Below are 15774 nucleotides of genomic sequence, written 5' to 3'. Positions count from 1 at the left end.
CACACGTTTACTTAGCTATCTAAATGGGGACATTCCACAGGCGTAATGGTTTTTATACTGTACAAACTGTATATTCTACCACCCTACACCAACCCTACACCTAAACCTACCCCTCACAGGAAACTTTCTGCATTTTTACAATTTTAAAAAAACTTTAAAACTTTTGTTTACTGGTATTTTTATACCAGTTTTACAAATGAGGACGTCCCCAAAGGGAGGTTTTTGGAGATTTTGTCAGGTTTAGCTCACTTTTGGGTACAAATGTGTCCCCAAAATATAGTTAAGTAGGTACACACACACACACACACACACACAAACACACGACTGCTAATGCTATCTGTGTCCTGTAGCTTAAATAGTGTGTCTATGGCTGTGGATTGGTTGATCTGTAGGTAGTTGTGGACCCTCCCCGTGACACCGGTCCCCATAATGAGGTTCTGCAGGGAGTTTCAGAGCAAGGCATCACAGGCCAGCTGCATTGGTTTGTTGGATCGTTCTCGCTATTTTTCAGTGTCTCATCACACATTTTATAATACGTACAGCTATAATTAAAAACACAAATGTGTCTGTAAACTCGCAGATGTTCAGTGTGTGCAAATGAAAATCATTAATGCTTCATTGCTTCAAACACTCACATTCATGCCTAAAATCTAGGAGAACACACTCACACTGATCTAACTTACACTGGTGTCACAAACTGTGAAACATCTGCCAGGCAGCCCAGGAGCAGTGCATTGTGGGAGCAGCTGCACTTAATGAAAGGAATATGAATAGCACAAGGTAAAAAACAGAGGGAAAAGGAGGAAAGGAAGAAGAAAGGAGGAAGACAGAGAGGGACAAAAAGAATCGAATGCAGTCCAGATTGCTAGGAGCGCTCGGTTCCAGATAAGGCATATACCGCGACAATGTTTATAAGCGTGAAACCTGGAAACACAGCGATTTAATTTATCACAACAAACATAGTCATGACGGAGTAAAAATTTGCACCTTGATGTAGGTTTGGTGCTGCCATATTTTTTTAGGCTACTGAACCATAATTTAAAATCGACTTACTCTTTATTTTCCCCGTAGCATTGTCACAAAGTTGCATAATAAATTTAATCTGAAAAAGTGTCAAGAATACATTTCAGAAATTTGACATTTCAATCATCATTGCATATCAGCAGCACCATTTATAATTACAGTCCGTCTAAACAGTTTTAGGAAAGTCTCTATCGCCATCTAGTGGTTATAGGCCTACGTGTAATTTGGGTTAGCTGTGTTGGAGAAAAAGTCTGACATATTAATTTAAAAAAAATACTTTTACAGTTGAAATGCATATTATGTTTGTAATCAGATATTAAGTATCTTTTTATGTGCCAATTTATTGATGCATTTATTCCTACTTCAATAGAAAGACGTCTATTGTCTTGTGCTTATGCAACATGTTGTGTGATTATGTGACTGTTATGATAACGCATATACAGTATAGGCGGTTTATTTTAATTAGTGTATGGTTGACCAAATAATTCATAATAATGAGAAAAATCCTGTTATACCACAGCACTTGTCAAGACAACTCCCCATTACTAATACTGCTCTGGTGTTTTCTATTTTAATATTTAAAATGCGTCACATTATCCTTCAGAAATCATTCTAATATGCTGATTTGGTGCTCAAGAAACATTTATTTTTATTATCGATGTTAAAAACAGTTGTACTCATTAATATCTTTGTAGAAACTGTGATACTGAGATATAATAAGTTTTTTTTTTTTAAAGAAATGTAATACTTTTATTCAGTAATTGATCACAAATGACAGTAAATACACTTATAATGTTGCAAAAAAAATTTATATTTCAAATAAATGCTGTCTATTTATCAAATATTAGGCTTCTAAAAAGTATCACAGTTTCTACAAAAAAAAATTAAGCAGCAAGACATGTTTTCAACACTGATAATAATAAGAACCATTATTCATAATTAAGCACCAATAATAATAGTTAATAGCTGTGCACCAAATCCGCATATTAGAATGATTTCTGAAGGATCATGTGACACTGAAGACTGGAGTAATGATGCTGAAAATTCAGCTTTGAATCACAGGAATAAATTACATTTTAAAATATATTCAACTGGAAAACCGTTCTTTTAAATTGTAATAATGTTTCACAATATTACTATTTTTACTGTACTTTTTGATCAAATAAATGTAGCCTTGGTGCATAAGAGACTTCTTTCAAAAACATTAACACATTTTAATATGCCAGGCAGTGTACCTATATATTTCCTGAGTATAATATAATTTAGCAACATTTTTGACAGTCCCTCACAAATCAAATCAAATCCTAATGTATTATTCATTGACAAAATAGACTCAGAACGCATTATGTTATTCTAGTAAACACACTCATATGTATATGCAGGTAGCAGAACATCTTCCACCTCCAATAACAGAGACTGCTAGGATATTCAGTAATTATTTAGTGCCTCATCAGCCCTGAAAAACATTACATTAGCCCAATTAACACTACAGTGCATGAGCGTTAACATGCCAATCAACAGGTAATTTCACCACAGCTGGTCAGAAGTGAAGAACATGAACCACCCATATGCCATTCTGCACACCTGCACGTATAACGCTTCTCGTTTAGATGTGCGTTGTACATTCTGATGCTGAGAGAACTGCAGTTTTGCCTTTTATATGGCAACGGATGAGAGCTGTAGCAGGCTAATGCAGAGTGCTTTCAGAAATGAGGGTCATTGATGGCGAGGAGCAGGTTAAGATGACTTACAGACACAATGGCAGGGGTATTGTTGTCACCACGGAAACCATTAGTTGCCAGGCAACTGACCTATCAAGGCAAGACTGTGAGCATGTCAACTAATGATGGGATTCCAGCAGCTCAGTGTTAAAATACATCTGCGTGATGTTTGAGTGTGTTTGTGTGTGAGAGAGAAAGAACGAACGAATGAAAGAAAGAAAGGAAGAAGGGAAGGTGGGTGGCAAGCTGTGGGAAGAGTAAAATAGCTTTGAAAATGTAAAAAGATCAGAGATTTGAAGGTATTGAAACTGGAAACATGCACAAAATGTGATTTCAGTCATTGAGGAGAATGATTTTAAAGGAAGTGACTCACTTTGCCTTCAGCAAGTGTGTTATGACTAAATGTCCATTAACACCAGTCTTTGTATGAAGTGTACCTGGCCTTGGAAGTGTTCCAGCCTTGAATGAACCCTCTATCATCAGTGACACGTCCTTCGCTATTTGAGGACAAACTGCGGTGAGTGGCTGTTATTTCTCATCAAAGAAACAACCACAGAACAAAGACAGAGTGGCAGAAGAAATTAAAGCACTGTGCCGCAAATTGATCTATGCAAAGTCTTTATGGGGTCTATAGAGTAGACTTTCATAGAGTCAACATGAAATCAAAATGGATGCTATTTACTTTTTTTAAATGCACGGATATTAATTTGTTCCCTCATTTTACAGCTGTGACACACCAAACTGACATCAAAAGTAGTAGAACTAGTGCCGACAAAAGCCGATTGTGTGATAGATTGTATTATGAGTTAAATGCACATGAACACCATGCACCACAAACCTAATTACGACTGGGAAACTCAGAACTTTCTTTAAAACCAGAGTTTCCAAGTTGGGGCAGTAAACATGTCAGATGCAATGAATGCAGCATCTGAATTGATGGTAAATTTGTTAAATTGAATGGTAATGTATATATTTAATTACAATAAAACTACTTTGCCTGTACAAAATAGCATTGCATTGTACAATTACAATAGCAATATATTACGATTTATTTAACAGAACCTTCATAAATTGAGTAAAAACATAAAGCAAAACACTTGAAGTTTTAGAAGTAGAGTTGAAGAAATGGTACAGACATTTAGAAATCGTACATCACCACCTTGCTCATACCGAAGTGACTTGAACGTACACAATGTCGTAATTATGACTTCCAAATGTGGAAATATGAACTTCCCAGGAGGACTTGAACACACCATCTCCACTTCGCGGAGCATCTGTCAGCTCAGTTTTTTAGTGTGCTCTGTCGGCACTAGTCAGACCCTATTGCTGTTTTTTTGGCCACTCGAGTATGTTGAATTGGTGTTGGGTGGTCAGTGAGAGAGATCACTCTGATTGTCTGTTCATCTTAATGAATCAGTGCCGTCTGGTATGAAGAAAGTGAAGACTGATCAACATGATTCATATTCAAAATGGTAAGCAAGAGCTGCTTTGTTTGCGGTTGGTATATTCACAGTCCTAGTTTCGGTATTCCTTTTTAAAAGACGAATTTAGACTACTGCCACCTGTTGGTGTAGACCGTTATTTTCCTCTCACGGCCAATGGCTGTAGTCTACCGATAAGTTCAACCAGTGCAGAACACACCGTAAAAACTGAGCTGATAGATGCTCAATGATGGCTCAACATTGGCTAACGGTCACGTCATTTAGGTAAATCATGTACTATCAGATACATTAGAATCATGCCAGAATGGAGTAGTTACAGGATTTAAGCCCAGAATATACTTTGGTTTTTAATACAAACTCTAGGGCAGGGGTGTCCAAACCTGTTTCCAGAGGTCCACTGTCCTGCAGAGTTTGGCTTCAAACAGCTCTTTTTTGCCCAAACACAAGCGACACGAGGCAACATCATTGTCGGCTTTCAATGCCGCTAGTTTTTTAATGTCGGTTTGGTGTGTCATGGCTTTTACAGATGAAAAAGAAATGGAACAGACGTAACAACAAACTCCTGGAGCCACAGCAACAATAGATGCCAGCGCACTTGTATAAGGGGGTTATGAGATACTCGCAAGTTTAAACAAGTACTTATCGGTAATAACTTCCGAAGAGAAACTGGACAAGGGTTTAACTTCGGTCGTGCATTCGGATGTATGTATACGCTAAGCGTTCGTGTCAAAACTGAAGTATACTTAAGCTTAAGGCATTACAAACAAGGGGTAACCTAACCTTGACACTTGGACATCACAAATCCCTCTTACTTTCAACCTCTTCAGCATCCAGCCCTACATTTTTTACATTGAATACTCTGTCTTACACAAAATACGTCAAATTATGGAAGTAAACTGTATTGCGAATAGTGTTTCACATTGACTTCAAAAAGGGACTTGACATCTGTGCCTTGACGTCTGATCCCATATTTTGACATATCTGTGTAGAAGCACAAATAAGACTGTCTTGGTACTTTGCATGTTAATATCATTTGAGTGAAACCTAAAATTAATAACCAAAGTGATTAAATACTATATTATCATCCTCCAAATGTTGCCTGTGCCAATTTCGAGAAATTGTAAAAAAAAAAAAAAAAAATACGCTGGCGATACACATAATGTAGACTCCAAAATATTAGTCTGTAACTACTATCAGATTCTCAATGCTTAATATCTTCAGTTTTCCGTTGGGACTCGTCCAACCTGCTCTCTCTCTTCCCGCCGGTGGCTGTCTGTGATGGAGTTATTTCATTTTTCTATAAAACACTGATGTGGGGGAAGCTCCAAGTCTCCAGAGAACTCCCCACCACTAACAAGCCAAATTAAACTCGTGAAAGACAAACAAGGCAACAAAGAAACACAGTTACTCACACACACAAGCTTCTCTTTAACCCACCTTAGTTCTTCCCAAGGCTAATTAAAAGCACTTCGTAATAACTTAAGTCACTGATTTGGCTGCGTAATTAGATGCTCTTTCTTCCAATTGCTCCTGTTGCACCAGCTATTCTCCTAAGATTTTATATATTTGCTTCTTGAGTTGTGCAGGTTTGATTATTTTAGGTTGATCTGATTAATACGTGACTTTGACAGTCGTCACCATTTCCTCTCTGCCTCAATCATACATCACTCTTCCTTTTTTTATCATTCCCTCACTCTTTTCCTCTCCTCTTGTTATCCAATTCCATCAGACTCGTGGAGGGTAAACCAATTTACATTCTTGTTTTGGTCTTCAGATCCTTGCCAGTTTCCATGACAACACTGCTTTCGCACTCTTTCCACCCCTTTCTCCTCCTCAGGATCTTTCATTCCCCACTGTTTTGCTCTTCTCCTTTACTCGTGACCTTCCTCTTCTGTCTCATTTTCGTTCTCTTTATATTCTGTTTGGTTCTTGTGTCTAACTCTCATTTCCTTGCCTAATTGATGCGGTTGCTGTCGTGGCACGCAGCGGCTGACGGTAACAGTGTAGAAGGGAGATGGGCAGGAGGGAGATGCATCCCAAACGTCTGTATTAACACACATCATGCTCTCTGTGTGTTAAATGATCAGTGCCGGAAGGAAATGATTTGGGCGTCTCTCTGTCTCTGTTTCAAAAGGCTGTCTGGTCAAGTGCATATCAAATGCTCGGATGATGCACTTATTTTACCCCAAAAATATGTGGAATGCACTTCATGTACTCAACAGTTGCAGCTTTCTTCTAAACCTTCCAAAATACATACACTAGACGGTTGAGGACATCATAGTGCATAGTGTACAGTATGCCATTTGAGACACAACTATTGTCTCACAATTTTACTCACCTTTATAACATTTCAAACCTGTACAGAAAAACCCTTTGACTTTTATGGTATGCACAAAAAAATCTTCTTTTGAGTTCTGCACAAGAAAGAAGGGCATACAAGTTTAGAACAATATGAGGGTGAGCAAATTTCCATCTTTTCTGTGAATTATCCCTTTAAAGCGATAGTACAACCAAAAATGAAAATTCTGTCATCGACTACACACCCTCGTATCATTCCAAACCTGCATGACTTTCTTTCTTGTGCGGAACATAACAGAAGATATTTTGAAGAATGTTGGTAACCAACATTGAATTCAACAGTTGCCAAACAACCACTGAATTCCAATACATTTTTTCCTCCACTGACTTCTCTGTCTCTGTTTCAAAAGGCTGTCTGGTCTCTGATGCTTTTATTTGCTGCTGTTTGCAGACTGAGGATCATTTTATATGGGCGATATAATTCAATAACTGTGTGAATGATATTAATCATCACATTCATTGGGTACAGGCATATAAACTACTCATTATTCAGGATTAAAAAAGATGTTCTGTTACTCTTCCAGAGAGATCATTTTAAAACCTCTTTCCCTTCCAAATCTTTTAATATGCTTCCATGCATTTTCCAGAAATGGCACCATGTTTATCTAATATCATTTCTTGGCTCTCTTGGTGTACTTGTCTCTGATTGGCCAATCGTGCATTCTGTGGTCAAATATTTGTGTGTAATGGCGCTAAACTATTTAATTGACCGCTGTCCAAAGCAACCAATTTCCTACATAGCTTGTTTCATGTCTCTGGTAACACAATGTGGTCTCATTCTTCTCACATATTACAATTATTTTAAATTAAATCTATATATCTTGTCACTTTCTGTTTTTATTTGATATGCAGCCATGTAATAAACAAGATACTGCCCATTAAGTTGGTCATTATTGCAAAATAAACCTGTTAAAAATGACACACATTTTACGATAATGACCGGCTGACTGTACATTACACCTTAATAGTAGCGTTGTTTCTGTTTAGGGCCAGTTTAACCTCAGCAACACATTAATTGCGTCCCAATTAACATATGCAGTATTTCATTTTATAGTTGAAATGGTGTGAGTAGTGTGTTCACACTGAAAATTTCAACAAGAAAAAGTGCATATCAAATGCTCGGATGATGCACTTATTTTACCCCAAAAATATGTGGAATGCACTTCATGTACTCAACAGTTGCAGCTTTCTTCTAAACCTTCCAAAATACATACACTAGACGGTTGAGGACATCATAGTGCATCGGCCAATCAATGTTTACTTACGTCACGATAAGTACCAGTTGTGCTGGTTAGACCCTGCTCCGGAGTAGGAGCTAATTTGGTTCTCGAAAAAGGCAGTCTGGTACTAAAATCGCACCCAGTTCCGGCGGTGCGAAAACGCCAAAAAGTGGGTAGTTCCACAATTAGTTCTGGTACTATGAAAATGTTCCCGCGGTGCGAAAGGCCCTATAATGGAAGTCAATGGGAAAAATACAATAGAATTCAAAGGGAACCGAATTTGGTTGGTTGAATTCAATGTTGATTACCAACATTCTTCAAAATATCTTCTTTTATGTTCCACAAAAGAAAAAAAAAGTTATACAGGTTTGGAATGACATGAGGGTGGAGGAAATTATGACAGAAATTTTTTTTTTTTTTGGGTGGACTATCACTTTAAAGTGAGTTTTCAAGCGTTTGGCCAATCAATGTCTACTTACATCACGATTAGTACCAGTTGTGCTGGTTAGACCCTGCTCCGGAGTAGGAGCTAATTTGGTTCTCGAAAAAGGCAGTCTGGTACTAAAATCGCACCCAGTTCCGGCGGTGCGAAAACGCCAAAAAGTGGGTAGTTCCACAATTAGTTCTGGTACTATGAAAATGTTCCCGCGGTGCGAAAGGCCCTATAATGGAAGTCAATGGGAAAAATACAATAGAATTCAAAGGGAACCGAATTTGGTTGGTTGAATTCAATGTTGATTACCAACATTCTTCAAAATATCTTCTTTTATGTTCCACAAAAGAAAAAAAAAGTTATACAGGTTTGGAATGAAATGAGGGTGGGGGAAATTATGACAGAATTTTTTTTTTTTTTTTGGGTGGACTATCACTTTAAAGTGAGTTTTCAAGCAAGTAGAATTCCCTTAGGGTCTACTGGATGCCAGACTGAACATTAGGGTTAAATCCAACGATTTTTACACAGGTTTGTATCTCTACAAAGGTTCTTACTGTCATTCTAGTATATTTCATTCATCTTTCTTTCTTTGTCATTTTCTCCTCAAGGCTTGGCACTTGAGAGTGTAACACAACACCAGACCTGGGAGACAAAGAAAAAGAGCCCAGTTCTTTTCAGGAATACACTTTTGCCAGTGCAAATGTTTTTTTGTTTTAATTTGTAAAACACTCTGTCCATTCAGCAGGGTTTACTACACAAATTTAACAAGCATAATTAGAATTCCGAATTTCTCTAGGTTTCATCATGCATATGTGATTATAATGCATTTTTCCTCAGGGTAAAAAAAAATATATAAACACAACTGGCTCATAAAGGAGCTATTTGTATGCGCACAATTAGATTAGCTCGCACTTCAGTTTAGAGAGGGGTTGATTTCTCAGTGGTGCAACTTTTGGTGCATTTAGTGCAAGTCTGTCGGATATGAAACTATGGTTAATTCACTTTGGGATGCACATTTACATAATCATAGATTTGTTTTAGAAGTTTTGTCTGCTTTGATCTTACATGTTCACTGCAAAAAAAACTAAAACAAATTTTTGTCTTGTTTTTCCAGTACGAATATCTAAACATTCTTAAATCAAGATTCATTTACCAAATGAGAAGCAAAATGACTTAAGATATTAAGTTTTGTGTTCTGAAAAATTTATCAAAATTAAGTGAGAAAAATATCTGCAAATGTGGTAAAAAAAAAAAAAAAAAAAAACTTAATTCATCAGGGCTTCACTATAGGGACTTTTTGGACTTTTAACAGTTTCCTGCACCACCAGAGGGAGTGCTCACCTGTGAAATGATGGTTGAACACCCAGCGATGGGGGTCCAAATGTATCAGAGGGTATCATGCCTACAGGGGAGAGAGCGCTGATCTTGGCATATGCCAGATAAGGAGTGATCTAAGAGGGCTGATACATCTGTTGTCAGGTCAGGTTATGTGTCTCAGACAGCAGACATGAGCTTCATTCACTCAACCACAATTTCATAACTGTGTTCCTCAAAGTTTCAGTGAACCAACAGAGAAACATACTCTAATCATTCACAGTCATAAATGGCTCCTGTGTTATTCTAGATTAAAAACATATTCTTTTAATGGCCACATTTTATCTGTCTTAAATGATCATGGTGATTTGAAAGGTGTGATTGGCAAAGTGTTGTAGTGGTAGACAAAACAAAACATGGCTATAAGTGAGATCATAATAACAATTATACAGTAATGATTTGTTAACATTTACTATGGCATAATCACTGCTGCACTGAATGCTGCATTATGCACTGAATTTTTAATATGATACTTTGTATCAAATATGAGAGGAGCTCATTGAAACAGCAGGAAACAGTCCTCATATAGCTCTGGGTGAGTGAGTGAGTGAGCGAGCGAGAGAGAGAGCGTGTGTGTCACTCAAATGTGTGTACAGTGAGTTGAGTAATGAGAGCGAGAGCGGCTGTCTGTCTGAGCGCCTTCTGCTACCTCTACACTACGGGCTGGAATATGCAGACAGCGTCTCCAACAGCGGAGTCATGATCTGCCGTCTTCCCCGGGACTCGTCTTGCGCTCGGAGCCGAAGCGAAACAACATTTTGAAGCATCTGATATTTAACCAGCGGCTTCACTTCGGGGCATCGCATTGGTCGCTTAACACAGCCGAGCAGGATCTTGCGCAGTGGCGGCGGACACTTCGGGTGATGTCGGCTGGCCGTCACTCTTGACATCGGCCTCCGCTCGCAGACACACGGCGGAATGGGGTAGGAAAGCTCCGCGCACACGCACCCACACAAGCTCGGCGTAAAATTGCCGTGACAGCGCGGCGCGTACTAAACGCCAAAGCATCAGACCGTCAGTTGGCTGCATGTATCGCGGCGTGTCTGTAGCGTAGCGCTCCGGCGCAGAACTCGGAGTCACAGCAGCAGCTGTAGGGGATCCTGGAGTTAGCCTCGCCTGCTAACTGCCTCTCTTCAATGCAATGGATGCTAATGAGCTGACGATAGGCTCGGAGTAACGTCGGGCCCGTCTCCATGTGACCGTAAAAAGACACGAAAAGCCAGGAAAGACTTGTAGCTGCTGCTTAAGAGTGAGTTAGGGCGTTTTGATTGTCGTTTGAAGGTCTGGGTTGAGGGAAACGAGCTAGGCAGTTACAATGTCGCGACTGATTGGCAGAAAGAGGCAGGCACTTGAAGAATGTGGCCGCTGCTCACCATCACGTTCACGAAGGCAATGGAAAAAAGCGGTTGTCTGTAGTAATTCCATCAGCATTAAAGACGTGCTTTTTTTTGTTTTTTCTTCTTTTTTACAAAAGTGTGCTGCAAACTGTCAGAGCCCTGGACTGGACATTAGTTTCTCTTTGAATTTTGAATATTGTGCAAATGAGCGTTGTGCACAGGTACAGTGGCTCCAGCTTAAGCCACACTTAAATGTCTGAATGTCCTTACATCACATAAAAAATATCAAACCAAGAGGCATTTACTTGTAAACAAAGATAGCAAAAGCACAGTTTGTAAGCAAAACATTACAGGAAGTGTGTTTGGCATGTTTTACATGATAAAATACACTGTTTGATTGTCAAACATTAGTGGAACATGTTCTTAGTTAAATGGAAGGTTGTAATCATTTACTTAACCTCATGTCGTTCCAAACCTGTATGACTTGCTTTTTCCGTCGAACACAAAAGGTGAATTTTAGAGGAATGTACGGGTTGCTCCTTTTCGTGCAGTTACTATGAATGGGGATTAAAGCTTTCAAGCTTCAAAAAGGAGGCCAACAGATCAAAAAAGTGATTCAAATGATATTCCAAAGCCATATTACAGATTTGTGTGAGGAACAGATTGAAATTAAACTCCAATGAGCTGTTAACCGCTGTGATTGGATTATTAAGTCAATGAGTTAGTTGAAATCAAGAACCATCATTCAAACTGGTTTTATGAAATGGATCAACATATTGATTGAAAAGATGATGATTTCATTCATGAATCATACGTTTTCTCTAGTGAACGTGCCAAGGAGAGCTTTATCCGTGTGTTTTTGTTTTTGTAATTTTGGCTCTTGACAGCCCTAGTTCTAATTCACATTCATTATATTGAAAAGAGTGGTCAGGACATGTTTCATGGAAGAAAGAAAGTCGTATGGGTTTCTAAACATTGCCAGAAATTTTATTTTTTTGGGGTTATTCTGCTAGGACACCTGTGTGAACTCGAGGGGAACTGACATTAATTTCCAGTGAAAAGTAATTGCAAAATGATTTAGTAAAGTGTAATTCTAGTTTAAGAGAAAAGTCTAATTTGTTTGCAAATGCCACTTAATTATTTATTTTGTATCTAATGGGGTGAAATTAAAATGTTTTTAAAGGGTCCAACTGCCTTTTGGTGTCACTGTACCATAATTAAACCTCAGTATATTATCACGTGATTGATTTATTGGAGAACCTACAAAAGTCTGATAACCTTGCAAAGGTGATGTAGTCATATTTATTCTGACCGCAAGCTTTTTTAATGTTAGCATGACTTGGCATTAGTGCTGGGCGGTATGACCAAAAATTTATATCACGGTATTTTTCAAAATTATACCGGTTTCACGGTACATGACGGTATTTTTTTTTTCATGCATGACCGGGTGTTAACCATATTTTCTACTGATTGAGAGAGGAAATACTGCAGTATATTGACTTAGAATGCCCTATTTTGCTGTCATGATGAGTGAATATTGTCAAAAGTATATTGCCACACTAAATAGTGACTAAACACGACCCCTTTTAAAGGGGTCATATGATGCGAAATCTTCCAACTGAACCATAGCTAAGGTTTATCCAAAAAAGTCGCTAGGTTTGTCAGTATGAATATTCTATGGAAAAAAGCCGCTAAAAGGGTCTGAAAGTTGCTAAATCTAGTGCTAAAGTCGCGCTCGTGTGTGTGTGAGACGCTACAGCTTCAGTTTTGGAACTTACACGCTTAGTAACACATACAGCTGTTCCCTCACCACAGTGCAACAGTGAAAAGGGACCCCTTTCAAACAGTGTCGCGTTCCGAACGTTGTTTAAGTGACATACACCGGTATTGCGGTATTTTAAAAATTAATATCATAACAAAAATAAACACTGGTATTCGGTATGAACTGGTATACCGCCCAGCACTACTTGGCATGACAACTAATGGTCTTGAAGGAATAATTCAACCATGGTCAACTTTGGAACACGATTAATTCTGCAGAATTGGATGGGGCCTGTCGAGCTCCAAACATGACACTATAAAACTAAGGCCCTGTTTACACTAGTGTGCTTTCGTTTTAAAACAGGGTTTTTTAAAAAAACGATCCTCGTCTACACTTGCGTTTTCACTTAGTTTCAGAAACGTTCTCCGTCCACACTACACACAACGAAAACGCATGTCACATGACCATTCATGCAGGTACAACAATGAGCATGATGTTATTGTTTACAAGGTCGTCAAGGATACGCAGAGCGAATGTGGGCAGCCACGCCTTCGTTTTCAGAAGTCTCCGTTTTAGTCCGTTTATACTGAAACGCAACCCCGGAGTTTTCAAACTAAAACGGGGTCTGCAGCGTTTTCGAAAGTTTCCGTTTTTGAGGGTCGAAAACGCCGGAGTAGTGTAAACGACAGGCGTAACCGTAGCAAAAGTTTTGTGTTTTAAAATGAAAACACACTAGTGTAAACATAGCCTGTGCACTACATTCCAATTACATTCCAACTAAATTCCAATTACATTCCAATTCATAAGCTATACATGATAGCTTTGTCAGAAACTCGCGAACCTCAAAATAAGGCATATTAAAACCCTCATACACGTTCCTTGTGTGGAAATGAGTGCCTGAGACTTCTGTATAATATCTTCTGTGTTATATGGAAGGAACATTCCTAAAAATAAAGGTTCCAAAAGGTTTTTTTCCCCCTCTCAGTGATACCATAGAACAGGGTTTAGCTCCAACCCTGATCAAACTCAAATACCTGTGATTTTCTATTGATCCTGAAGACAATGATTAGCATGCTCAGGTGTGTTTGATTAGGGTTAGAGCTAAACTCTGCAGGAAAGTGGATCTCGTGGGCCAGATTTGAGGATCCCTGCCATAGAAGAACCTTTTTTGACTCCCCAAAGATCCTTTCAGTGAGCAGTTCTTAAAAGAACCATTTGTTTCTTAGTATGAAGTACATTTGAATAATCTAAAGAACCTTTTTGCACTAAAAATAGCCTTTTGACCAATGGGAAGATTCCGTGGATGTTAAAGTTTCTTCAATGAGCTTTATTTTTTTTAGAGTGAAGACAGTCATGCAGGATTGGAACAGTGTGAGTTCATGAACAAACGGTCAGAAAAATATTCATTTTTTGGGTTAAAATATTTCGTTAAATATTAAAATGGGATGTTTTGATGAGAAAAGTGCACTGTGGGTCTTGATTTAATCTATTGGGAATTGATTGGTTTGTGAAACTGGGGGCTTGATGGCATCACATGAAAAGGTTAGTTGTTTCAGACAGGCAGAGAATATATATTTTTTTATTTTTAAATTTGAAATAATGTGCGCCACTGAATCAGGAATATGTATTAAGATAAAAATTGGCTTCATTCTTTATATTTGAATAAAAGTTTGCATCCCATTCAAACCCCTCACTGAAGGGTGCTACCCATGTTCCCCTAATTCTCTTTTTCCTGTCAGATCTCCAGGGCCTCAGTGACGCAAGCTGATTAAGTTAGTGGTGTGTGTGATCGAGGGAGAGATAGTGATACTATGACCTGACCCCAGATCAGACAGAGCTGATGATCTTGCGGTTTCTCCTGATAGTTTTGGCACAGAGGTCTATTTAAATTAAACGCGTCTTTTCCCAAATTTTCCTCCATCATAAGAACCCGACAGACCGTCAGCAGTGTGAGCGGAGAGAGAGAATGTGTGAAGTGTATTCTGGCAGTGTTTGGCTGCTCTTTAGCCCACTGGCCACACAGGCCATTAGCTAGTGCTGTGAGCGTGATATCCTACCACGCTATTTTTAGAAGCTCACAGAGTTTGCAACTTGATCTGAATTGTCTTTGAGGCTCAAGGCTCACAGCGTGCTCTGCCCCACATTGGCTCAACACCTCGTAGACATCAGCGAGTGTTTTAGAGCAAACTGCTCAAGGGATCTGGATTTAAAGTGATCTAGATTAATCTATAGTGTTAAAGCTCCAGTTATGACGTCACAGAGATGAAGGAAATGTGACGTCAATCTCAAATTGAGGTCATGGTGCTTTAGCTGTGAATGGCGAATGTGATGGTTTTGTTTAGAAAATTCGCCTTCCCATGTCTGACCCTTTACTATGTAGCCTTTGCATAGCCACACTGGAGGGACAGTACCATACAGACATCATAGTGCATTAGTAGGTGTTTACCCAACACAATTTTGCTTTGAGACAAGACATCGGTCTTCATTTACAAATAATTGTACAGTTACATGACACCAATGTCATCTAATTAATTATGCAAAAACACATTTACATTTATCGTTCAGATTACAGACATTGTTCAGATTAGTACAAGTACAAGACAAGGGGATTAAGGAAATAGAAAGCAAAGGTTTTTTTTTTTAGGATGCTGTCAAATGTTAACGAAAGAGATTTGAAAATTGTCAGGGATTCAGCATTCCGGATGGGGGTGGGAAGATCGTTCCACCAGCCAGGAACGGTGAATGAAAATGTTCTGGAAATATAGGGCTGTCACGATTCCTCGATTCAATTGGAGTACTCATTTTAAAAGAATCCTGGATTGCATTTTGCCCGTGTCGAGTAAAGCCGGGCTCACACTGTGCGATTTTTTTTTTTTTTAAAAGTCCTTTAGGATTGTACTTGTCGGACTGTATGAACATGATGATCATGTCACACTGTGGGATCTTAGTTGTCATTAATGTCAGACTGTACGACAGTCAAGACGCGTTTAAAACGGGTGTGCGCAAGAAAACTTGTCCAGAGTTTTACCTTATCAACCCATACACGTTCAGTGACTGCGAGCTGCATTGCACGCGGGGCTGTAATGTTGGCTATCATTAAAAGT

General features: G+C 38.7%; 1 protein-coding gene across 3 annotated transcripts in view; it reads left to right on the top strand.

The window, feature by feature from the left end:
• The first annotated feature begins 10112 nt into the window (after positions 1 to 10112).
• The window catches only part of LOC107714533 (B-cell CLL/lymphoma 9-like protein), a 57328-nt gene continuing 51666 nt past the window's right edge, over positions 10113 to 15774 (top strand). For all 3 annotated transcript variants that reach the window (XM_016520391.1, XM_016520392.1, XM_016520388.1), the window contains exon 1: positions 10113 to 10494. The gene's annotated coding sequence lies outside the window, so the exon portion shown is untranslated. The remainder of the gene's footprint in view (positions 10495 to 15774) is intronic.

This window comes from Sinocyclocheilus rhinocerous, unplaced genomic scaffold (genome assembly GCF_001515625.1).
Source record: "Sinocyclocheilus rhinocerous isolate Xijiao unplaced genomic scaffold, SAMN03320098_v1.1 scaffold809, whole genome shotgun sequence".
Classification (NCBI taxonomy): domain Eukaryota; kingdom Metazoa; phylum Chordata; class Actinopteri; order Cypriniformes; family Cyprinidae; genus Sinocyclocheilus; species Sinocyclocheilus rhinocerous.
This window is presented reverse-complemented; position numbering and strand designations above follow the sequence as displayed.